This window comes from Cyprinus carpio, chromosome B4 (genome assembly GCF_018340385.1).
Source record: "Cyprinus carpio isolate SPL01 chromosome B4, ASM1834038v1, whole genome shotgun sequence".
NCBI classification, from domain to species: Eukaryota; Metazoa; Chordata; class Actinopteri; order Cypriniformes; family Cyprinidae; genus Cyprinus; species Cyprinus carpio.
In genome coordinates, this window is record NC_056600.1 from 23,345,714 (window position 1) to 23,371,462 (window position 25,749).

At 38.1% G+C, this 25,749-nt stretch overlaps 2 long non-coding RNA genes across 3 annotated transcripts; one reads left to right on the top strand and one right to left on the bottom strand.

Moving 5' to 3' along the window:
- Nucleotides 1-1,196: 1,196 nt before the first annotated feature.
- Nucleotides 1,197-6,492, top strand: LOC109072781. Its single transcript, XR_006154729.1, has 24 exons — nucleotides 1,197-1,335; nucleotides 1,621-1,666; nucleotides 1,760-1,855; nucleotides 3,003-3,050; nucleotides 3,146-3,242; nucleotides 3,323-3,368; nucleotides 3,453-3,549; nucleotides 3,618-3,660; nucleotides 3,752-3,849; nucleotides 3,926-3,971; nucleotides 4,065-4,158; nucleotides 4,238-4,283; nucleotides 4,379-4,474; nucleotides 4,549-4,595; nucleotides 4,687-4,784; nucleotides 4,870-4,915; nucleotides 5,011-5,105; nucleotides 5,182-5,227; nucleotides 5,319-5,418; nucleotides 5,504-5,549; nucleotides 5,645-5,740; nucleotides 5,823-5,868; nucleotides 5,962-6,058; nucleotides 6,148-6,492. It is a non-coding gene; the product is annotated as an uncharacterized LOC109072781 (long non-coding RNA).
- Nucleotides 6,493-16,541: 10,049 nt separating this feature from the next.
- Nucleotides 16,542-21,773, bottom strand: LOC122137272. Of its 2 annotated transcripts, none has more exons than XR_006154731.1 (4): nucleotides 21,586-21,773; nucleotides 21,433-21,504; nucleotides 19,433-19,489; nucleotides 16,542-16,738 (listed from the first exon to the last, which is right to left on the bottom strand). It is a non-coding gene; the product is annotated as an uncharacterized LOC122137272 (long non-coding RNA). The 2 variants fall into 2 exon arrangements; XR_006154730.1 differs by having other exon boundaries at nucleotides 19,433-19,492.
- Nucleotides 21,774-25,749: the final 3,976 nt, after the last annotated feature.

The window sequence follows — 25,749 nt, forward strand, 5'->3', positions numbered from 1 at the left end:
GATCAAAGCAACGACAGAAATACTCCCCAAATTCTACTGTTATTAAAGTGGAAGAAGATCAAGTCACAAACGATGGTGGTTTAAGACGTCAGTTTCCACTTAAATTGGCATGGGCATGCACCATTCATAAAGTGCAAGGACTCACAGTAGATAAAGCGGTCGTCTCATTTGACAAGGTATTTTCTCCGGGACAAGCATATGTTGCACTGAGTCGTGTGAGAACCCTTGATGGACTAATAATTAATAACTTCAAAGACTCTGTCATATATTGTAATGAGAAAATTGACTCTGCTATGAAAAACATGCCCCGACTTGCTTTAGAAAATTACAGTTTCGTAAAGACGCCTGGTGTGTTTACAATTGCTCTTCATAATGTACAAAGATATTCAGGTTCACAGACAGATAATGAATGCAGATTGTATCTGTTTAACTGAAACCTGGCTAAAAGTTGAAGACCAAGTACAGATTCCAGGATTTGTTTTTAAGAACAATCCAAGAGCTGAATGTTATGACAACAGTACTCCACTTTTCACTGATTTGTTTGTTGAAATTGTGCAAACGTATTAGTTACCACCAAGCAGTCCTTATTTCACTGAGGTAATAATTCATATGTGTGACGTACTGAAATCAGTATAACCGCATTATCTTTTCTTTTCTGTGCCCTTACTATGCAATGTTCATCCTGAGCTTCCAATTGGCATAGAACATACCGTCTCAAGTTGTACACTTGTTCTGCAGTTGTAAGACTGTCTATCTAAATGAATAATTCTTATAACGATCCATCAGTTAAATCATCAGTTGAATCTGTACAGATGTTCCATGTTATCAATAAAATAATATCTGAAGGTAATCAATTTTATCTATGCAACACACTGAAATGAGAATTGTATCACTGTATTTTCTGTTCTGTTTTTGTGTCCATACCATGTGAGCACTATCCTGAGATTCCAAGATGGTCAGCGTCCGGTCGATCCAGCCTCGAATTCAAACAAGTGATCATCATTCAAAATCCTACACCACAAATAATCTCCCTTCTTTATCTAGCAAGCAACATCCATCCAACCAAACTAAATCAATCAATTAATATTCATCCAAATTAATTATATACATTCATAATTAATTCTAAATAAACCTAACTAATTAAGAGCTAAATTTATTAAAATTTTTAACTAACATTTTATCCTTAATCTAATTTCAGTCATATTCTAAGCCATCCAAACAATAATAGATGCTTCCAAACATCATAGGAAGCATCCACAAAGACTGCCTGCATCCATCAATTTGTCTCCTGATATCACAAATAAGTAAATAGAACAACACAAATTGTAAGTTGAGGTAAGTTGACTCAGTTGTGCATGATTACACAAACATTAAATGGTTTATATTTTAAACAAAGGCATTTTTAAATTCATCAACTATATGCAAGTAATCTTTTCAGACATATGAAAGGCATTGAAGTCAGAATTTCTCCCATACAACTGATTCTATACTCCATCCCAACACATCATTCTATACCTCAATTTCCATAAAGAAAACTCATACAAATGTAAATGTAGAACTGTCAGCATAAACTTGAACTAATTTCAAGCACTCTTTCACCTAATATCAATACATCTTCAGGTTTGTGCATCAAATCTCAATATCTACTGTCCACTACTCTCAAAAGGTGAGCATACAGATGTCTACATTAGTTGCACAATGTTTCAGTTGTTTAAACACTGTTTATCAAGCAGGTAATGTTCCATGAATGTTTTTTCAGATTTCTGCAATATGCTACACTTCAAACTTCCCTCTCCATTATATGATTCTCCACTCCAGATCTGTTTTTATAAAACGGCACAAAACCGATAAGAAGGTAAATTCCATTGCATTATGTCTGCAAAACTTGAATTGACTGATTTCTTCAAGCACTCCACCTGTTAAAGGGGTCATGACATGGGTTTTTTATTTTATTATTATGGTCCCCTAGGTGCAATTATAGTATTACTATAGTTTTTTTTTTTTAAAAACTTTTAAAATGTAGTGAATTATGACATTTTCCCACCCTGTTTCTCATCCTTTGATTCAAACAGTCTGTTTTTGGGTTGTTTCCCCTTTAAGAGTTCAGTGTTAACGCCCACTGTTATGATTGGCTAACGACAGTGCCTATGGATCAATTATTAACACCCCCAGCCAGAACATTTGCGGATTGAGCATAACTGTTTAGTAGCGGGTGATTCCATGTACGATGTCGCATTTTCATTGGTCAGTCGTTGAAGCCTATTTCTGATTGGTTGTTGCCATTTTGACAGCGTTTATGCCAAGAGCAAAGAGAAAGAATTCGAAGAGAAGAGTACTTGGCCATGCGCGAAAGCACGGGACACAGTCTAAGCACAAACACGCTTACTTTAAGCGAAGAGGAGAGATTCGCGATTGCACTGAACATGGTTTAAGTGCAGGCAGACTCTCTGAGCGAGCCCAGAGAAAATTCTTACAAGAGCAACGTGTATCTGAGAGCGCGCGCCCAGTTCCCGCGCGCGAGCAGAGAGATTCGCGCTCCACACATTTTATTCCGCGCGCGAGCAGAGAGATTCGCACTCGCACATTATATTAATGTACTTTCACGCTACAATAATGCGCTCTCGACATTTGACAGGGAAATAACGCCATACTGCGTGGCATTGTAATTTTCCTGTACACAGACCCACTCGCTGTCCGTCGACTGAACACTTGTGAGGCGCGCAGCGCGACAACGATACGAAATGAGCGTATTTGTCTTGTGCTGGAGGCGGTCATATGCAAATGGTTGGAACGTCACTTCGCACCGTGACGTCACTTCTTACCATGGATCCAGAACGAGCTGTATTTAGAGCTTGATTAAATAAATCGCTCGTTTATAATGGGGAGGACGTCTTAAGCTATGAAACTTGCAGGATGTTTTAATGGTACAAAGACCTCTTATATTCCAAAAGATCAAGGCAAATTTGGTTTCTCATTTCATGACCCCTTTAATACCTTTTCAGGTTTGTGCATCAAAACCCAATATCTACTGTCCAATCTACTCTCAAAACGTGAGTGTACAAATGTCAAAAGTGTTTGCACAAGTAAAACATTTAGCAATTTATGTAATTATCAAGAAGTTAATTTTCCATGAATGTATTTTCAGATTTCTGCAATATGCTACATGTGAAACTTCCTTGTCCGATATTTCATTCTCTATGCCATGAACTGTTTTTATGAAGAGGCACATAACCGATAAAAAGGTAAATTGAATTAATATAATATCTAACAAATCAGTCAGTTCAAATTTTGCAAAGCACTTAACCTGTTAATGCAATTTCAGGTTTGTGCATCAAAACCCAATATCTACGGTCCACGACTATCAAAAGGTGAGTGTATAGATGTCTACGTTAGTTGCACAATGTTTTAGTTGTTTATCAAGCAGTTAATGTTCCTTCAACGTATATTTTCAGATTTCTGCAATACGCTACACTTCAAACTTCCCTCTCCATTATATGATTCTAAGCTCCATGATCTGTTTTTATGAAGCGGCACAAAACCGATAAAAAGGTAAACTGAATTAATATAATATCTGCAAAATTTGAACCAATTTGTTCAAGCACTTATTACAATTTCAGGTTTGTGCATCAAATCTCAATAACTACTGTCCACTACTCTAAGGTAAGTGTGCAGATGTCTACATAATTTGCTAAATGTTTTAGATGTGCAAACACTTTATCAAGGAGTTAATGTTCCATGAATATATTTTCAGATTTCTGCAATGCGCTACATGTGAAACTTCCTCCTCCATTACATGGTTCTCTGTGCCATGAACTGTTTTTATGAAGAGGCACACAACCGATTAAAAAGGTACAATTAACTGCATGTCTGCAAAGATTGAACTGACTTTCTCGAAGCACTGTTTCACCTGTTAATATATTTTCAGGTTTGTGCATTAAAGCTCAATATCTATGGTCCACTACTCTTAAAAGGTGAGTGTACATATTTTGCAACTAAGAGACATACCATGTTTTAGTTGTGTAAACATTAATCAGGCAGTTAATGTTCTATGAATGTATTTTCAGATTTCTGCAATGTGCTACATGTGAAACTTCCTCATCCTATAGTTGATTCTCTATGCCATGAACTTTTATGAAGAGGCACACAACCAATAAAAAGGTACATTTTAATTGATATCTGCAAAACTTGAATTGACTCATTTCTTAAAGCAGTCTTTCACATGTTGATACATTTTCAGGTTTGTTCATCAAAACTAAATATCTATTGTCCCCTACTCTCAAAAGGTGAGTGTACATATCATACCTCCTATTAGTTAAATGTTTTTTCTGTAAGTGTTTTATCAAGCATTTAATGTTCCTTGCGTTCAGTGCATTTACAGATTTCTGCAATACGCTACTTCAAACTTCCCTCTCCATTATATGATTCTCTACACCATTTACTGTTTCCATGAAGAGGCACACAACCGATTAAAAAGGTACATTGAATTGTATATCTGCAAAGCTTCAATTGACTAATTTGCAGTTTCACCCAATAACTGTATATTTTCAGGTTTGTGCATCACTATTAAATATCTACTGTCCACAACTATCAAAAAGGTGTGTGCAGATGTCTACATTAGTTGCACAATGTTTTAGTTGTGTAAACACTATTTAACAAGAAGTTAATGTTCCATGAATGTATTTTCAGATTTCTGCAATATGCTACACTTCAAACTTCCTTCTCCATTATATGATTCTCTGCTCCATTAACTCTTTTTATGAAGCAGCACAAATCTGTTTAAGAAGGTAAGTTCCATTCCATGATGTCTGCAAATCTTGAATTGACACATTTCTTTAAGCACTGCTTCACCTAATAGCAATAAATTTTCAGGTTTGTGCATCAAAACTCAATATCTACTGTCCACTACTCCCAGAAGGTGAGTGTACAGATGTCTACATAAAGTGCTAAATGTTTTAGTTGTGCAATAACTTTAATTATTGAGAAGTTAATGTAACATGAATATATTTTCAGATTTCTGCAATACACTACACTTCAAACTTCCTTCTCCATTATATGATTCTCTGCTCCATGAATTGTTTTTGAAGCAGCACAAAACCAATAAAAAGGTAAATTTAATTCCTATAATATCAGCAAAGTTTGAAATGATTTGTTCAAGCCCTTCACCTGTTAATACAATTTCAGGTTTGTGCATCAAAACCCAATATCTACTGTCCACTACTATCAAAAGGTGAGTGTGCAACTAACGTAGACATCTGTAAAATGATTGATAAATAGTGTTTACGCAACTAAAACAGTTAATGTTGCATGAATATTTTCAGATTTCTGCAATACGCTACATGTGAAACTTCCTCCTTATCCTTTATTTGATTCTCCACTCCATAAACTGTTTTTATGAAGCAGCACAAAACCAATAAAAAGGTAAATTCCGTTGCATGATGTCTGCAAATCTTGAATTGACACATTTCTTCAAGCACTGCTTCGCCTAATAGCAATAAATTTTCAGGTTTGTGCATCAAAACTCAATCTCTACTGTCCACTACTCGCAAAAGGTGAGTGTACAGATGTCTACATAAAGTGCTAAATGTTTTAGTTGTGCAATAACTTTACATTCATGGAACATTAACTTCTTGATAATTATTTTCAGATTTCTGCAATACGCTACACTTCAAACTTCCTTCTCCATTATATGATTCTCCACTCCATGAACTTTCTATGAAGCAGCACAAAACCGATTAAAAAGGTAAATTCCATTGCACGATGTCTGCAAATCTTGAATTGACACATTTCAAGCACTGCTTCACCTAATAGCAATAAATTTTCAGGTTTGTGCATCAAAACTCATTATCTACTGTCCACTACTCCCAAAAGGTGAGTGTACAGATGTCTACGTTAGTTGTTAGTTTAGTTTTATTTGTGCAAACACTTTATCAAGAAGTTAATGTTCTATGAATGTATTTTCAGGTTTCTGCAGTGCGCTACACTTCAAACTTCCTTCTCCATTATGATTCTCCAGTCCATGAACTGTTTTTATGAAGCACACAACCGATAAAAATAAAAGGTAGAATATAATATCCTTTGTGCTTAATAAATTAAGTCAAATTAGTATCAACTTCTGATTAATGATTTTTCTGCTTCTCTTTCTTACAGTGAATACAAAACCATTGTTCAAATATCTTCAGAAAATGTCCCAGCAAAACTCTAAACTGATGCAGGCATTCAATAGTCAAAGTTATTAAACAAATGAATAACCGCAAAAGTAACACAATTATATATTAAATATTGGATGGATGGCTTGTATTATATTAAAGGCTATGTACAGCAAATTTAGATGCCAGCCAAAGGAGGATGGCTTGCCCCTGCTGAGTCTGGTTCCTCCCAAGGTTTCTCCCTAAACCTCTCTGCTGATGATGCTTCTCTTCACTAATTTAGGGAGTTTTTCCTTGCCACTGTTGCCTTCTGGCTTGCTCACTGGGGTATTAAGGCACAATATTTTCAATGTATACTGTAAAGTGTTTGTAAAGAATAATAAATACATGATGATTTAGAATATACTTTTGTCCTTGCTTTCATGAACTTCCATGTACTCTATCAAGGTCCTTATTTGTTTACTGATCTACATTAGATGTTCGAAGTACTAAAATGGTTTAAATAAATTTTAGTGTACACAGAAGTATTCTTGCTGTAAGGCTTAAATGATCCCATTTAAATCTGAGGAAAAACTGAAAGCTCGACTAAAGGCAGTTTTCAAATATTTTTTTATTCCAGTGATGCTCTCCATGAAACCGACAAAAATTAAATGCTTTGCTATAGGATACAATGGCAGGAGCTGACCCTCTCAATACACTTATACTTGTTAAATTGACAGTATTTGAGTTAGTTGAAATGTTGCAAAGATTGCCCTGTATTGTTGATCAGATGTTCTATTATGTCACCCCACAGAAGAATTGAAACCTGTGACTTCATCTGTGAGAGCACAATTCTTATCACACTGCAAAACATGGCACACAGTCACTATAATGTTGAAGATATGTTTTAATATAAAAAGGAACGCAGATGAAGCATAAACTTGCATGCTGACAAAGAATGTTTTTGAAGTGTAGTGCAGAGCAAGAAGAGCTAATACAGCAGAAATGTAATATACATTAAAAAATAAGTTCAGAAGTAAAGAAGTTCAAAAATGAACAGAAGTTTAGGCGAGAATGAACAAAAATACATTCCTGCTTCAATACACTCATAAAATCCAACATCTGGAACAAACGCAACATGGACCACCCTGGATTCGAACCCACAACCTTAGAGGTTTAGAACCAACAGCTTAGCAGAGTGCACCACTCAGTCAATGCACTTCATGGTATACTACAGAAGAGAGTTAAAGGTGTGAGAATAATCTCACAACTTCAAAATCAAACAGAAGTTCAGATGAGAATAAACAAAAACATGTTTTTTTTTTATTCATTACAAACACATGGAACACCCAACATCTGGAACAGACGCAACATTAACCACCCTGGATTCGAACCCACGACCTCACAGGTTCAGAGTCAGTGCCTTAGCCGAGTGAGCCACATTAGTTGACGCACATTTGACAAGCCACAGAAGCGAGGTTAAGGTGTGAGAATGATCTCTCAAAAGCCTGAATTAGCATTTTAGCCAGATTAGCATGCTAAGCTAAAAAATGCTAACGTTGCTCAAAGTTAACCAGATAGCTCAAGAGACCCATTAGAATGAATAGAAACGTGTTAGCATGTAAGCTTATTAGCATGCTAAGCTAACTAGCACAAATCAACTAGCACAGGCACGGTCAACTTCAGAGATGTACATGTTGGGAACGGGAGTGTAAATCAAAAATCTGTTCAGTCATTTCTTTCCGGCTCAGTCTGAAGATCATGTGATAAAATTTTGAACAAAATTGAACAAGATTTCAGGGAGGAGTAGCGAAAAAACAGTTTTTCATTCCATTCAATATGGCGGACAGACACCATATTGGAAAATGACAAATGAGACATCATCAGACTCGACATAACCCAAGGAACGAAATGACATAAAAATAACAAAAATCGATCAACGATTTCAAAAGTTATAAGGGGTTTTGGAAGAAGCGTTATATCTCTTGAACACTAGGTGGCGCTGTCTTCAAACTTCCGGGGTACCTCCGGCACATGGTGTTGATGATGCCTACCGATTTTTGTGCAGATTTGTCCAGTAGATCAAAAGATATTGCAATTTATGACAAATTTCAAAATGGCGGACAGGTGGTCCAGGTGGTCTTGACAAAATTGACATCCACAGATTCAGAATGACCCAAAGAATCCATAGACACCAAGATCATAATTTTCTGACGAATTGTTCAGAAGTTATAAGCAAAAAAGTGAATTTTTGGTATCTCAACACCCATAGGTGGCACTATACCCAACTTTGGCATGGACCCTCAAATCATGGTGTAGATGAAGTGAACCAAGTTTGGTTTCGATTGATCAAAGTTTGACCGAAATACAGCCTCTGAACCGATTTGAGGTCGACCTCATTAGGTTCACAATTTAATAACTTTTGAACAAAGATGAATATCAAAAATCTGTTGAGTCATTTCTGTGCGGCTTACTCCAAAGATCATATGAGCCAAATTTCGGAAGAATTGGACCAATTTTGAAGGAGGAGTAGCGTTTAGACTGAATACTGTACTTTTCAAAATGGCAGCTACTGTAATGGGCTGTAATGGGCTGTACTGTAATTTTTGATGAGTAGACTGTAGCCTAAGACTATCCTACATTTTGAAATTAACTCACTGTACATTTTCTAATGGTTTTTAAAGATGGTACAATGTTATATCATAATGTTATTGTTGTTTTACCTCCTCCTTTTATCTCATTTTACAATTACATTCAGTTCGCAATCCGTCCCTTTGCGCCACCTGGCGGTAGTTTCGCGAATGAATTTAACACGCGGCGGTAGTACCCATTTTGGTTGTCTACCATCTGTATGTCCCAAAGCTTGCCTACTTTTCTGCTACTGCTACTTTTGTTCACAAAAAGAGTACATTATTTTAGGGCACAGTATAAGCAGGCAAATTGGGATGCAGCGTGACACTTGACACTTCCAGTTCTAATTTATTTTTAATTATTTGCTTTTTTTATATAACTTACAGATTGCTAAAAGGGCAGGTCCAAGAAACTGAAGCAGATTTCAGATATAATCAGTGTCTTGAAGGTCCATGACACATGCCACTTCTTGACCAGTTACTTTTTTTTGGGTGCTCTTCCCAAAAGCAACTATGGTCGCAAGTTCCATCGTTACCAGTAGAGTTCAATGGAACGAACCACCATAGTTAGCCAACAATGATTTTGGGAAATGCACCCCTGGTAATGTGAATGTCCTGATCTCCAGGCTGGCCATGAGGCTGATCCTAAAACACATTAACCACTGTGTTTTAGAGGTTCAATCAGCTAAGCACTAAGATGTAAATAGTTATCTGTCTGCATTTATCTGTTTATTTTGTTTGTGTTCCCCCCACCACACAATTTTTTAAAGGTCCCATGGCATGAAAATGTAACTTTATGAGGTTTTTTAACATTAATATGAGTTCCACTAGCCTGCCTATGGTCCCCCAGTGGCTAGAAATGGCGATAGGTGTAAACCGAGCCCAGGGTATCCTGCTTCGCCTTATAGGAAAGATTGGCCCATCTGACCTTTAATTTTCTCAATGTTGTCATACGGGGAAAGGTTACCTCCCCTTTCTCTGCTTTTCCCGCCCAGAGAATTTGGCCCACCAAATGAGCTACTACCGTGCGAGGCGAGCGCAATATTTTTTTTTCCTCGAGAGACATTGCTTGCAAACGAGCGAAACATGGCAGTTGCTCAGTGTTTGGATGTACAAATGAACACCAAAGTATTTTTTTAGTTCCTTCATCCGAGCCTATGAAGAAACAGTGGGTAGTGCCGACACAACTTCCCAAAGTTTTGTATGTCTGCGCCAAACATTTCACCAACGACTGTTTCCTCAACTTGGGCCAATACAGAGCTGGCCTTGCTGAACGTCTGAAAATAAAGTCTGGATCAGTATCAACTCTCCTTGGCTCAGCTAACGTTACAAATCTCAAACAAGTAAGTCAACAACGCTATACAATTTTGTTGCTTTACTGTATATGGTTACCTAGCTTGTTATCCTTAGAATGTGTTTGTAACATTAGCTCTGCAGCTAACAACCCAGTTACTGTCGCTAATGTAAAGGTAGATAGCATCAAGAATGTGTGTGAATACACACACTGTAAGGCGAGTGTTGTACATTTCTTTGTTGTTTGGATAACTGTTCTGGTATTGGTGTTATGGCGCATGCGATATTACATCAAGCTCTGCAATCTGGAAATGTGGATAAGAAAGATTGTAAAAACTTTTAAGATATTTTATATTTCATATATGTATACAAATAAATGATGTAATAAAATTATATCTATGAAATGATTAAAGAATAAGTATTAATGTTATTCAGTAAACATGCTTATCTTCTATCTTATTACAACTTGCACCTGGAAGACATATATACTGTACATATACATTATATACAAAGTAATAAATTGAGGACCAATTTGACCTTATTGTCTCTACACAGGCCAGCACATCAAGTGCTTGCATTCAGCTGCCTCTCTCAAGGGATGTTGCCTGCCAGACAGACCACCTAGAAACACATACTGTAGGCACACAGCTATCCTGAAAGACTCTGCCGCCACACTTTAGAAGTGAAGGTATGTATTTAGGGCAAGTCGTGGCCTAGTGGATAGAGAGTTTGATTCCTAACCCTAAGGTTGTGGGTTCGAGTCTAGGGCCGGCAATACCACAACTGAGGTGCCCTTGAGGAAGGCACCGAACCCCCAACTGCTCCCCGGGCGCCGCAACATAAATGGCTGTCCACTGCTCCGGGTGTGTGTTCACAGTGTGTGTGTGTGTTCACTGCTGTGTGTGTGCACTTTGGATGGGTTAAATGCAGAGCATTAGTTCTGAGTATGGGTCACCCTACTTGGCTGTATGTCACGTCACTTTAATATCTGCCACCTTCAGTACATTTACTTTTGGTGTAGTTAGTAAGTTTTCTGGCATTTCTCTTTGCTTTCATTATGTGTTATTTCATTAGACTTTCCTTAGTAAAGTTAATTTTGGCCACAGGTAGTCCAGGCAAATGTCTCCTGCAAAGATTTCAGTGTTGGGACATCCAATGCAGGCCCTTTGTGCCTGTCATCGACACCTTTAAAGAGAACACCCAAAAGACCTTGTCTAGACCTCGATGAACAACTGGAGGATAATACATTGGAGGACAGATCTTTAGTGGAAGCTTCAAAGGGACAGGATTCCACTTATGATCCTACTGTCTCCATCACAGCATCATTAAACTTTACACTTAAGTCGTAAGTTACTGAGTGTGAAGATATGTGTAGCTCGTGGCTCGCATTCTAACATGAAGAATAAGTCTCAGTGAGACTGTTGTTGTTTATAGCATTACTTTTAGGATTGTTTATGTGCATAAATATTATTAAACCAGATGCAAACAGGGTGATGGTTTAAATTACAGACCAGATGAAAGATCAGTCTGTTTAACTCAAAATGAGTTTTTCTTTCTTTGTGGTTGGATATAGAGAAGATTCATCCATTCCCACCCACAACAGCAAAAAGTACATAGTGTGTAAAAACTGCATCATGGAGTTGTTTAATGTATGTCCAGTCTGCACGGGGGCATGTGATGTGAGGAACCAAAGGCTCCTGACTGTGAAGCAGTGGTGCCCCCATTGCACATTTAGAAGACACTGGAATAGCCAGCCTATCCTTGGGAGCGTGCCATCTGGAAATCTGCACCTTTCTGCCACCGTGTACCTGAGTGGTGCATCTTTCATACAAGTCGTAAAGGTAAATGATGTGCAACTGTAGTTACTTTGACTGTGAATTACTTATATTTAGATCAAATTACATGTATTATTTATCACCCCACACCAACAGGTCTTCAAGGCAATGAAGCTAAAGTTGTTTAGGTATGAAACATTTCGACGCCATGGCAGAGCTTTCATTGAACCGGCAGTTATTCACCACTTGAAAGTCACACAGGATGTGAATCTGCAGTGGCTAAGTCAGGAGGAAAAAGTGATCGTTGGTGGTGGTGACTCTCCAGGTATTGATACTTTACTGAAATAGTGTAGTTTACACAGCAATCAGTAAGCAGAAAGACTGTGAGAAACTCCAGAAGTGGATGAAAATCATCAACAACCACGTATACCGGACTGCAGCTGGCTCAATCTCCGAGCCAGAGAGAATTGCAAAGTGGACCGCGATCCTGAACCATGTTCGAGATGTCCATACACATGAGGATCTTCTTTACCCCAAGTGCGAGCATGCGATCCGCAAGACAACTGAGAAGAGTAAATGGTTCCAAGCAGGTATTTAATCAATATACAGGCTTAATGTCAAAACAGTAAACAGACAACTACACAGTTATTTAGTCACTTTCAGAAATTGACCAGAGATAATCGTTGTAATATTCTGTACTGTATTGTTTTCTAATTTGATATTTTCTTATTGTCTGCAGATACTCTAGCTTTCAACAAGTTGGGGAAGTTGCTGACAAACAAAAGAACGCTGAAGGATGTTGCAAAACGCTCTTGGTTACAAACGTAACCTTAGTTCCCTGAGATGAGGGAACAAGACATTGCTATGGAAATTACCCCTTCCTCCAAATACTACTGAAGCCTTATTGAATCACGTCAGTGAAACTGGCAAATGGCGTTCAAGCGCGCAAAATATGAGGGGGCCCCCCACTCTATAAAAGGCAGCGCTTGAACGTCATCCATTCAGAATCTTGACAGAAGCAACTTGGCATTCTAAGATCCTGAGCTTGGTGACACGGCAATAAGAACAATGTCTCATCCCCTCATCTCGAGTCCGCGGGTTGAGTGGGCACGAACCCCTGTAGGACATTCCATGCCCTTAGAGCTATAAGCCAAGGCAATTGCGTCAATGATCCAGTGTAACAGCCTTTGCTTGGACACAGGCAGGCCTTTTGTGCAACCTCCAAAGCATTCAAATAGCTGCTCCGAGAGTCTGAACTGTCTAGAGCGCTCAATATAAGTGTGCACCGCACGTACAGGGCACAGCAAGAGTGTATTAAGCGGCCGGTGTTTCGGGGCGGAAAGATAGTGTTATGACCTGCGCTTTAAATTGAGTCAAAAGCACTTTAGGCACATAACCTTCTCTAGGCTTCAAGATGAGTCTGCAGTCACCTGGCCCAAATTCAAAACATGTGTCGTCAATTGACAGCGCCTGTAGGTCCCCAACTTGCTTAACAGATGCCAACCCGAGCAGGAGCGCTGTCTTGAGGGAGAGCAATCGCAAGATTGCTGATCGCATGGGCTCGAACGAGGGTCCCGTGAGAGCTTCAAGTCCAAACGCCAAATCCCAAGTGGGTAGGGTGGAAGGGCGAGAAGGGTTCAGCTGTCTTGCTCCTTTTAAAAATCATATGATCAGGTAATTTCTGCCGATTGGGCGATTATTCAGTGGAACAGTCCACGGGGGGGCTACCAGTATCTCCACTAGTTCTGGGAACCACGGCTGGTTGGGCCATTTCTGGCCACTAACAGAACAGATTCCCTTTCCTCTCTGATTTTGCAAAGCACACAAGGCAGAAGTTTCACTGGAGGAAAGGCATACTTGCGTACTTTCGGCCAGCTGTGAGCTAGTGCATCCACTTCCAGGGGAGACCGTGTAAGTGAATAAAACAGCGGGCAGTGAGTGTTCTCCGTTGATGCGAAGAGATCCACCTCAGCCCTGCCAAATACACTCCAAATGATATTGACTGTCAAAGGGTGTAATCTCCACTCTTCGTGGATCACCCCACCCCTCAACAGTAAGTCTGCGCCGTGATTCAGGCGTCCGGGGACATTGCCTGGATGTAGAGGAGGTGTTGATGTGCCCAGAGAAGAAGGTCTCTTGCCAGCCGCTGCAGCGGCCGTGAGCTCACACCCCCTTGGTGATTTATAAATGCTACCACTGTCATGTTGTCCGTCCTGATGAGAACGTGACGGTGGAGAATGTCCGGGAGAAAGCACTCGAGCACTAGGTGTACAGCACGGAGCTCCAGACAGTTTTCTTGAGCAACTTCTCCATTTTTAACCACTTCCCGAAGGCTGGTCTGCCATCGCATATGGCTCCCCAACCCATCCTCGATGCATCTGTCGTAACAGATGCTTTCTCCTGATCACTTGGCCAACAGGAACACCCCGGCAATACAGTGTCCTATCGCGCCAAGGGGTCAGTGCTTTCAAGCAGTCGCACATTACTCGTACGTGCAAGGTGCTCATACACCATGCGCTCTGTGGCATGCGACTTTTCACCCAGATCTGAAGCAGTTGAATATGTAGGAGTCCTAATTTGCACACTGTTGAGGTGGCAGCCATCTGGCCGAGCGTCCTCTGAAAGCATTTCAACAGGGGAGAGTGTTCTAGCTTGAAGACTGCCAGAGAGCTGATCAATTTTTGTGTGCGCTCCTCCAACAGACGCACTCGCATATTGATTGAATTCAGTTCCACTCGTAAAAAGGAGATGCTCTGGCTCGGTACCAGCGGGGTAGCCGAATGTAGAAATAAGCATCCCTTGGAGGTAAACCAATCTCCCGGTCTGATGTGTGAGAGGATTTGCTTTAGTGTAATCATTTTAAACGAAAGAGCGTGATTCAGCGGTCTCAAATCCAAGAGAGAAAGCCGTGGAGAAAGCCTTGCCAGCAAAGTCTGCGGTGGGGCAGCAAGGTTTCGAGGGGAGACACTCTCCAGTTCGCCGCGGCTGCAGAACAGAGGTGAGCAGCAACAGCTTTCTCCACAGGGAGAAGTTTAACGTACCCCGCTCAGTCAGCACCATTCACAGATGACAGGAGTGAGGATCCCGGGTTGTGCACTCGACTGGTGAGTGGCGCGTTCCACAGCGGTTCCTGTTTGACCACTCCTCCATCGCAGACGCTGCCATCGAAATGGTATCATCTTCATCCTCAGCACCCTCCATGGCACTGAAAGACATCATATCCCGCGTGCTGGGGGAGGGGCGGTGCTCAAGCTCGTCACCTGACCCGGAAGCTCACAGCACTTTACTCCGTGGCTCAAAAGAGGCTGCAGAGGAAGAGCGCAGCAGAGCTATTTGAGCGAGTTCATCGCCCTGGACGATAGCCACATGGAGCCTGAGAGTCCGAACGCTCATCCCATACAGAAGTCACATAGATCGAAATATATTTAAAATAAATACATTTTTATATATTGAAATATCTTAAATTTAAATAGAAGAAAATATATTTTTGTAATATATTTTAAAATATATTTACATATATTTTATAAAACATATTTAAATATTTGATTTTGGCCGCATTTTAATATTTTCAACATATATTAAACATATGTAAATATATTTTTATTGTAAATATTTACATATATTTATTTCCCATATATGTAAATACATTTAGATATCAGACTATGTAAATATATTCATTTGGAATATATGTCTATATATTAATTTCTAATATTTGTTAACATATTACATTTCAGTACATGTAAATATATTACATTTATATATATATGTAAATATATTTTATATTGTAAATATTTACATATATTTATTTCCCATATATGTAAATACATTTAGATATCAGACTATGTAAATATATTCATTTGGAATATATGTCTACATATTAATTTATAATATTTGTTAACATATTACATTTCAGTACATGGAAATATATTACATTTATGTATATGTAAATATATTTTATATTGTAAATATTTACATATATTTATTTCCCATATATGTAAATACATTAAGATAACAGACTATGTAAATATATTAATTTGCAATATATGTCTATGTATTCATTTCTAATATTTGTTAACATATTACATTTCAGTACATGTAAATATATATATATATGAATTTAAACATTCAAATACTGAACAGAAATTGGAGACTGAAAAATTTACAAATCCCCAGACAATGCAACTTAAAAACTGTGACAGTATAAATTCACTTTCAAAAATGAGCAGTATATTCAGATGACATAACACCTACTATAGAAAAATAGGAATTTTATTGACATTGACAAAAGAACAGAGTGCACATAAACTGCACAATTAAAAACATAAATCAAATCAGCAACTTTACTGAAATTGCTATTATGAATACTAAAGGATGATGCTAAAACCTGAAAAAGTAATTCTTGAAGAGAAGTTTTTTTTTTTTTTTAATTAAGAAAGAGGGTGAAAAAAAAAACTAAAAAAAAAAAAATTAGAGTTGTCTAATAGAGAGGGTGAAAGAAGAACATCCAAACCCTTGCCCCTGATTTCTTCAAGATTTTATGGATTTATTAAATGATGTTTTTTCGTAAAGTAAAGGCAGTGGCAAAATTAACATGACAATACTTTGATTTTTTTTCTTGCAAATGCAAATTGTATCAAAATTGGTGTTTTTGGAGTGTGTGTGTGGTTTAATTTGTAGAACAAAACATCAAAGTAGTGTCATGTTAATTTTGCCACTGCCTTTACTTTACGAAAAAACACCATTATATAAATCCATAAAAAATCTTGAAGGAAGCAGGGGCAGGGTTTGGATGTTCTTCCTTCACCCTCTCTATTAGACAACTCTAAACTCTAACAGGGAATTGACGCCAACTTGGAATTGATGGCCTGTCCCAGGTGTCCAGCAGTTGCCTTTTCATGGCGTTTCATGACAGCATCTGCAAAACAAAACAAAACAAGAAAGAAGATAAAAAACATTTGGATTAGTCAGTTGTCACTTGAGATGATTCTGGTCAAGTGTTTGTACCCTTAACCCTTAAGGTCACTGCACACTCTATAGTCAGATATTTTCACACACATTAAAAAATAAATACGACCTCACATTGTGTCAATCACGTTTACACAATGCCTCCGAAACTTGTGTCCGTCATAAAAAAATATTGGATCTTAATCACTGAAAGAAGACTAGGACATAAGCCGTGTTTCCACCGCTGGAACTTTACCCAGGAACTTGGGACTTTGGGCTGGTACTCGGTGTGTATCCACAGCAGGAACCAGGATCTAAATAAAGTTCCGTTAGAAAAAAATGCCCCTCAGAAAGTCCCTGCTCAAGAGGTAGTACTTTTTCAAAGGTCCAGAACTTTTGGGAACAGGACTTGGGCACTAAATATGGTGATTGGTTGAGTTCACGCAGCATTGTGATTTCAACCACCATTTATTCTGATAATTTTCAAAATATTATTGTTATTGTGTCATGAAATGTAGTTTTAAAAGTATTTCAGGCAAGAATGTAGTTGTTGAAAACTCAAATCTGTGGTTTATTTATAAAGACAGCGCCTATTTAAAAATGTGTTTCGCCGATTTCGGAGACGGTCAACTCCATGCGATCAGCGGGAGCTCATTGCTCATGTATCCGCCTAGAGCAGTCTCAACTCGGCTAGTCCTTCTGATATGTGCCGCTGGCTCTGATGTCTCTTTAGTGGTTAAAAATAAAATATAATTCATTTTGGGTAAATCTAACAGGTAATCTTTGGTCTTCATTCAATTGTGTGACTGACTGCTGTGACAGTTGACGTACGACGCTGCTGACGTGTTATCTTTGTAATTGGGCGCACCAGAAAACACGTCAGCAGCGTCCTACGTCAACAGTCACAGCAGTCACGTTCACAACAGACCCAGAAGAGAAGACAATCCTGAATAAAGTCATAATTTTTGTTATTTTTGGACCAAAATGTATTTTCGATGCTTCAATAAATTCTAACGGACCCTCTGATGTCACATGGAATACTTTGATGGTGTTTTTATTACCTTTCTGGACGTGGACAGTATACCGTACATACATTTTCAATGGAGGGACAGAAAGCTCTCAGACTAAATCTAAAATATCTTAAACTGTGTTCTGAAGATGAACGGAGGTCTCACGGGTTTGGAACGACATGAGGGTGAGTCATTAATGACATAATTTTCATTTTTGGCTGAACTAACCCTTTAAAATGAAAATAAAAAGGAAATTGATATAATATTTAATTTCATTGTATTGTAGGCTGTATATATACACATTTCCCTGAACTAAGTACATTTCTGCGGCTATTATTATGTTTAAATGAAAACGAAAGGAGGCAATGGTATTTGATATCATAGCCTATTTCGTCTTATTGTAAATATACAGTGAGGAAAATTGCAGTAGCCAAGGCGAGCTGACTGATGTTAAGTACGCTGTTGTTTGCAGAATTACCAGACTTGCGTCGTTTCATCCGAGGGAGATCACACTCCCGAGTCGAACTCGCAAGGTCTGAACTACCGAGGATGCAAGTCCAAAATTTGCATACTCTGTATTGAGAAACACGCGCAGGCTTACGTCACCAGACTATTTGCCTAATCTTCACGGTACTTTAGACCGCGGTGGAAACGCAGAAAGCAACAGGTCTGTGGGGGAAAATAGTTCCTGGGCAAAAAAGTTCCTGGTACAACTGTTACAGGTAATTTCGGTGGAAACGCGGCAATAGATATGACTTTATGGATATACAGCAAATGTGGGGGAAATTATGATTCACACTGGTGCACTTCTGAATAGATGTATTATAGCACACCAAGTTTAATGAATCTCACACCTAACATACAGCATTATGGTCATTTCACACTGCCACCAATTTTGTTTTGTTTGGTCAGTGCGTTCACCTTGTTGGAGTATGGCAAGTGTGAAAAGTTCATTTGCAAAAACTGATAAATGCCATTTAAAAAAAAAAAAAAAAGTGCATTATTCTCCACGTATAGCGCGATCTGAACCCTAAATATGTTTGGTCAAAAAATCCGGTATTGTCCACTATCAAGGCATAATATAATTCAATATAATTCAAACATTAACAATGGTGGTTATAAATGTAATGTGAAGCTTTTACATTCACAATGCTCATTTTGATCTTGGTGGGTGAAATGTGCAGAAAATTCTGCTGTACTGAAATTTAGTCTTTGGTGAACAGTTTTCAAGAGTGCAAATAAGATTTTAAGTTTAAAGCACCTTTCAGGCTTGTGTGAGGTTTCCACAAGCAACAAAGTCTACTTGAATAAACACTTTACTACATTTAAAGTTTAGAAAATCTTACTTATAATTCACCACCTTCACCATCGATCTGGCATGACAGATGACCATTACAGACTGTTTCACTCTGAAGTGAGGCTCAGTCACAGTACTCGGTTCTGTCTTACCAGTATTAATTTTCATTTCAAAGCACTTTATTATCATCTGTGTCTCATTTTGAATTATGTTGTACCTCTCTGGTTGTAGTGTCCTCAGTGCAGTGTTAAACAGGATGGCCTTGTAAGACATACAGGACTCAAAAAATATTTGATATTTATTTGATATATTTTTTTAAATATCTGATAAACTTCTGAATGTTTGAGGTTTTACTTACTAGTCAGATGGTTCATAGTGCCTGGAGAAGTTCTTCAACAAGAGGTCCACTCCAACTCTGCTGCACGGTCATCAGCATGGAAGAATATAGGAAAATAAACAATGTGTCACAGAGCCAACAATACGTAGTATACAATGTCAGACTTATTAGAAATAAACTACAGCAGAGGTGAAATGCAGAAAAGAGAAAGAATAATGTACAGAACATACAAAAAATCTTAAGAAAAGAGAATTTACGTTTTTAGGTTTTAAAGATGTTTGATGATATAGGTGAAATATATTATATATATATATATATATATATATATATATATATATATATATATATAAACGGGTATATATTGTTTAGATTTGTAATGTTTTTTAATGGAGTCTCTTATGCTCATCAAGGTTGTATTTAGTTGATCAAAAACACAGAAAAATAGTAATATTGTGAAATATTATTGCAATTTCTAATATTGGTTTCCTTTCTTATTATACTTTTAAATATAATTTTTATTAATTTACTTCTGTGCCGCAGCACTGTATTTTCAGCATCATTACTCAGAACATCATTCTAATAAGCTGAGTTATTATCAGTGTTGATAATATTATCAACTGTTGTGCTGCTTAATATTTTTGGAACCTGTGTTCCATAAATTAAATAAAAAGTTAAAAACAAAAGAATTTATTCAAAATAGAAATTTTGACAATATTCTAACAGTATCACTTTTTAAAAATGTACTGACCAAACAGTAGTGTATATTTAACACACACACACACACAAATATATTTTGAATAAACACTGTTATTTATACTTTTTATTTATCAAAGAATCCTTAAATAATATCACAGGTCCCGAAAAATATTAAGCAGCACAACTGTTTCCAACACTGATAATAAATCAGCATAATTTAATGATTTCTGAAGGATCATAATGATGCTGAAAATTTAGCATGGCTTTACAGGAATAAATTATATTTTAAAGTATATTAAAATATAAAACTGTTATGTTAAATTGCAATGATAGGCTATTTCACAAAATTACAGTTTTTTCTTTATTTTATCAATTTTTTATTATCTGTTCACATCTTATTTTTTATTATCTGTGTGTTGTTGTTTTCTCTGTGTTCTGGAAGCTTGTGACACTAAAACAAATTCCTTCTATGTGCAAACATACTTGACAATAAAGCTCTTTCTGACTCTGATTTGTGTGTGTGTAATAGCTACACAGTAGGCCTACTACAGTACAAATGGAAATGCTTATTTTTCTATTAAGGATAACTTTAGAATTAATGGACTGCTTTGGGTGCTTGACACTTCATTGGTCGTTTTGTTTTGTTTAAGAATGATATTCAAGGTTAAGAGTACGCTGTAAGTTATTTAAATATAAATAGTTTCATCTAGGTATTTAACAACATTACCTACATTAAAGAAAGACGACTTTCCTTATTGATTATGTCTTCCCTCGGGTAAAATGCACGTTTTCTTGCATGACTGGATGTTGGAATCACCTTGTTTGCATTCTCCCAAACTGATTAGCTGAAGACGAAACGCGAACGTTAAAAACACCTAACTCCGTTAGCGCGAGTCGAGCTGCCGGCAGAGCATTCCGCTTAGTCTTAAAGCCTCCCTCGAACGGCTATGCTCACAAATCAAACAAAGAAAAATAGATTCTCAGCTTAGAGTTTGGTATTCGTATGGTCTAGGTGGTCATACGGCATATGCCTTAAATACGGGACAAACTGCGTTCCATACAGCTCTCATAATGCTTCTTTGATGCCTTAAATACAGGACGATTCCATATTATACAGAATATTATATATTATATATCCATATAACGGTCGGCAACCCTAACAGTGCATACTTTTAGGTTAAATCAATTAGCTTTTTTAATTTATCCATTAACAAATTGCCAGCAAAACATTTACAAAGCTATATAAAAAAACTCATCTACACATAATATGTGATTAAAATCCCAAACTTTCATAAATAAGAGCTCAAATCTATAAGCTAGCTTACCTCTTATAGTTAGCCTCTGTTAGCTCACGGTTGTGATGCTAACGGACTTATTCCCATGACACTGAACCATTTCTGAAGCTTGTCAATTACATGTAAGATAGTGTCAGGAAAAGTTGTATGTATTATTTGTGTAATTTTAGGAACTAAACTTACCTGAAAGCAGTAAAAACATCAGTGAGAGACGGAGAGATTCGCTACTTGTCAGCTGTGTTGCCGCCCCGTTTCCATGGTAACTCCCTCCACTCCAGTTTAAATGCGCGTCGAATGTTCAACGCGCGCGCCCATCAAACACATTACACAGCGTTTACATAGTACATAAAATTATAAACTTGTCCTGACGCTTAATAACATATTGTTTAAGTTGATAGTAGGCCTAAATAGAATTAGAATATAGGATCTATATAATATAATATTATATATAGATAGATATTATATAGATAATATAATACCACGACTTAGGTGCCCTCGAGCAAGGCATCGAACCCCCAACTTCTCCCCGGGCGCCGCAGCATAAAATGGCTGCCCACTGCTCCAGGTGATTGTTCAAATTCAGAGCACGAATTCATACACTGCTGTGTCATTCCACTTTCAATTTTTTAAACTCATATCAATAACTCAGAGTATGGGTCACCATACTTGGCTGAATGTCACGTCACTTTCACTTTTTATAATATAATATAATATAATATAATATAATATAATATAATATAATATAATAATAGCTTTAAAAATGGTTAACAGTGTAGAAACAAAATGCATTGCTGCACTGCAAAAACACATTGATTAAAAGTTATTTGAGGCATGAATATAATGTAACACACACACGCAAACATATGTATTTTTAAAATAGATTTTCAAAATATATTTCAATATATTTAACAGTGCTTCACATATATGTGAATATATTACCTTTCCGTATGGCATATCTCCACAGTGGGGGCAGTCTGTACCCCCAAGCACCACCTCTGCATGGGCACATCCCAGGCAAAAGATGCACAATTCGTGGCCATCAGAAAGTTTGATTGGCTCCATGCATGAGAGGCAATTGTGAGAGGTTATCCTTGTCCGAAGCTCACCGCAACACAGCAGGGGAGAGAAGGCATGTCCGCTGCAGCGTGTAGATCATGGTGAGTATTCTTGATGATAAGCTTCTTGCTTCTTGTAGAAGGTTGGCTGAAGGAAAAGATTCTGAATGGATGACGTATAGACCGTGGGCCGAGGGTTCATATCTGTTTTACTTTTCGAAATGGATGATCCCCATGGAGGGAGAACCTGGATTTGTAAAGTTGGGACGGTTGTTTTATTCTCAACGATATGAAAAGTGTTGCCACTCCCAATTATTGCACATTTTCCCCGAAATCATTATGCATGACCCGTAAATATGCAGACAAACGCGGTTACCTATTATATTAGTTGAGCCGATAGCACGGCAAGATACTGACATGGGATTATTATTATCCAATCAGATGTATCTTATTTAGAACAGCTGTTACACGGATGATTTAGCTATCAGACACGAGCAGCAGCAGCGCATTGATCATCATCAAGGACATTATTTGTGTGATTGTAAGTATTCATTTAATTAGAATATGATATCTACATAAAATGATTGTTTTGTACACTGTGTTGTTCAAACGTGTGTAAGCGTCTCGTTAGTGTTGTTTTAAGTAGGGTAACATTTCAGCTGGCGAACTAGCAGTAGCCAGAGCCGTTGAGAACATCATATTTAACCGCTCTGGCAGTAGCTAGCATCATGTGATTACATATTTGATTTGGTGTAAACATTCCATTCTAACGGTAACACTTCATCCAACTCACATAGACTACAGCTCCACTGTATGTTGGCGGATAATTACCTCAGACCGTTTTGCAAACGTTCGCCAAAAACTCAAGGCAAACATGAACATGAACCTGTTGATGTTTAAGACATATATTTAATTATCAGTTACATCTGACATAATGTTAAAGGGTCAGAATTCTAATATTCTAACCAATATTCAAACCGGAGAGCTAAGAGCTGTAACGTTATTTAGAACTGTATGTGATAGAAATAAGATTATAACTATCAAAGAACATAGCCTGTTTCTTTTACATGCAGTTTATGTTCTTTGATAGTTATACTTATAATCTTATGTTCGATAGCCTATCAAACAGAGCAGAGTTATAATGTACATAAACATGTCATACAGATTTACTTCTGCAGGAGTAGCAAACACACAAACACACCACTCTCCACATGTGCCCTAGTAATCTTCAAGTGACTTATTGTCACAGTTTACACACTGACAGAGGGTTGTACATGGCAGCTCATGCAGTTTACATGTGCATCTCCCCTTAACACAATTAGTTTTTTTTACACGATCAGTGCACACGTTTCAGTATGGCCTCTGGAGCTGGCGGAAGTGTCATCCCTTGCAATATTGACATCTTGGCAGTCCTTCTGATCATATAGGTCACACGTGTAAGCTTCCAGAGCCTCACATAGTTCTGGTGATGGGGTGAAACTTGTTCCTAGTTCTCTAAACATAGTGATGTATTCTGTTTTTGAAATTAGTTTTTTGTATGCTTTTGCTTTCCCAACCTTATGCAGAGCGCTCACTGTGTCACATCCAGAAAAGGCATGCAGACCTACAAGGGCATCACATTTGTCTTAGCCAAGATGGGCATGTAGCTTGGTAATGTCAGTAATGTAATGTGTGTGTTTCTCCCCCTTGGATGTATGGAAATGGAGGTGGCCATCAATGTGGCTGCAGAAAGCTAGAGCCAGCACAAAGACATCGGTGTCTGGGCTCTTGATTACCAGGTCATGGCTGTGTTTGGCTGCAAGGGCTGCATGCAGTATCATTCTGGTGTCTGCCTCCTCTTGACTTATCTCTAGGTCTTTGAGTTCCAGTATCTCAAGGTCAGTATAGCTCACATTCATCTTAATTGCGTGACACTTGCTTCCATGTGCAATAACGACGGTTATATTGTCAATTATATTCTTTGCAGATGAGCTCCAATATTGGAAGAAATAATCCAGTAAGTTTTCTTTATTTTGGCCACATGCCAGGAATTTTTCCCACTGCTTTGAGTTTTTTTTTTTTTGATCATCTCAATATATTTAGATTTTTTTGGTAGCCCTGTTCTGCACGCCGACTACGCTCAGCATTTTTGATGCTCAGGTTGCTGTATGTGTCGCATACAAAATGAAGCTCTGTTGACTTGGTTGCCTTAGCTGCGTGAACTAATGTCTTCAGTACATGATCAGCATACAACCCAAATGTTGGCTGTGGCTTTAGCTGTTTCACCATAGCCATAGCATCCCAAATCCAAACTGAGCCATCAGGAATGTAACTCACTGTTGCAGGCGGGTTGATCTTATCGAGCAAGATGTGCATCAGCTTAGCTTTGATGGCTCTCTGGTCAAAACCAACAAAGTTGGAAAATTGACTGTGGAAAAGGACCCAAACTGTAAGTGAGCATTTCATCGATGTTAATTTGCCTAACGCTGCCCACAACAATTAGCCCTTGCAAACAAGTTGCGATGTGATGTTAGGGTGATTTCTTTTTCCTCTAATTTTGTGACTGTACTTTGTCCAGTGTCTTTAAATGTTTTTTATTTTCATTTTCTTTATAGGGTTATGGAATGATGTTTCGCCATTGACGATCCTTTTTTCACAGATTTTTCAGTGAGTGCCTTAACACCTCTTTGTTTAGCCCCTAGTAAGTCTGTGGCAACATTTTCTGATGCCTGTTGGCCAGAAGAGATGTGACAAAGAGACTCTCCATCCAGTAATGGGTCAAAAGGGTTAACCATATTTTGAATAGTGGCCACAATGTTCATCACATCAGCCTGATCTCTCTGCATTCTGGTGTTGTCTAGCTCCGACTTAAGATGTCCTACCGGGCACTTTCCTGCCATTGTTTTGCTTTCAAAAGTGATTGCTGCCCGCTCATGTTGTGTTAGGGTCCAGCGGTGATTTGCACCCTTGTTCAGAGAGAACCCACTGATGCCAGTGTAAAGATCAAGTCTGCACAACAGAGTTGTTGTCTGTGAAGGATGTAGAATAAGTGGACTCTCACAGTCTGGTTGCAGACATTCTTGTGCATGACAAGATGTATATATCCAGACTTGGAGAGAGTTTGTGACAAAAGTCTCGTTTGTTGACAGAAGTGGCAGCAGGAGTGAAGGTGCTTCTGTTGCAGTGGAACACACAGCAGGCAGAAGAACAGAAGCTTCTGCATTTGAATTAGAGGGTGAAGAGACTGCAGCCCTGGAAGCCCTGTTTGATGAAGGAGAGTGAAGAAGCACCTTCTGCAGCACTGGAGGGGTCC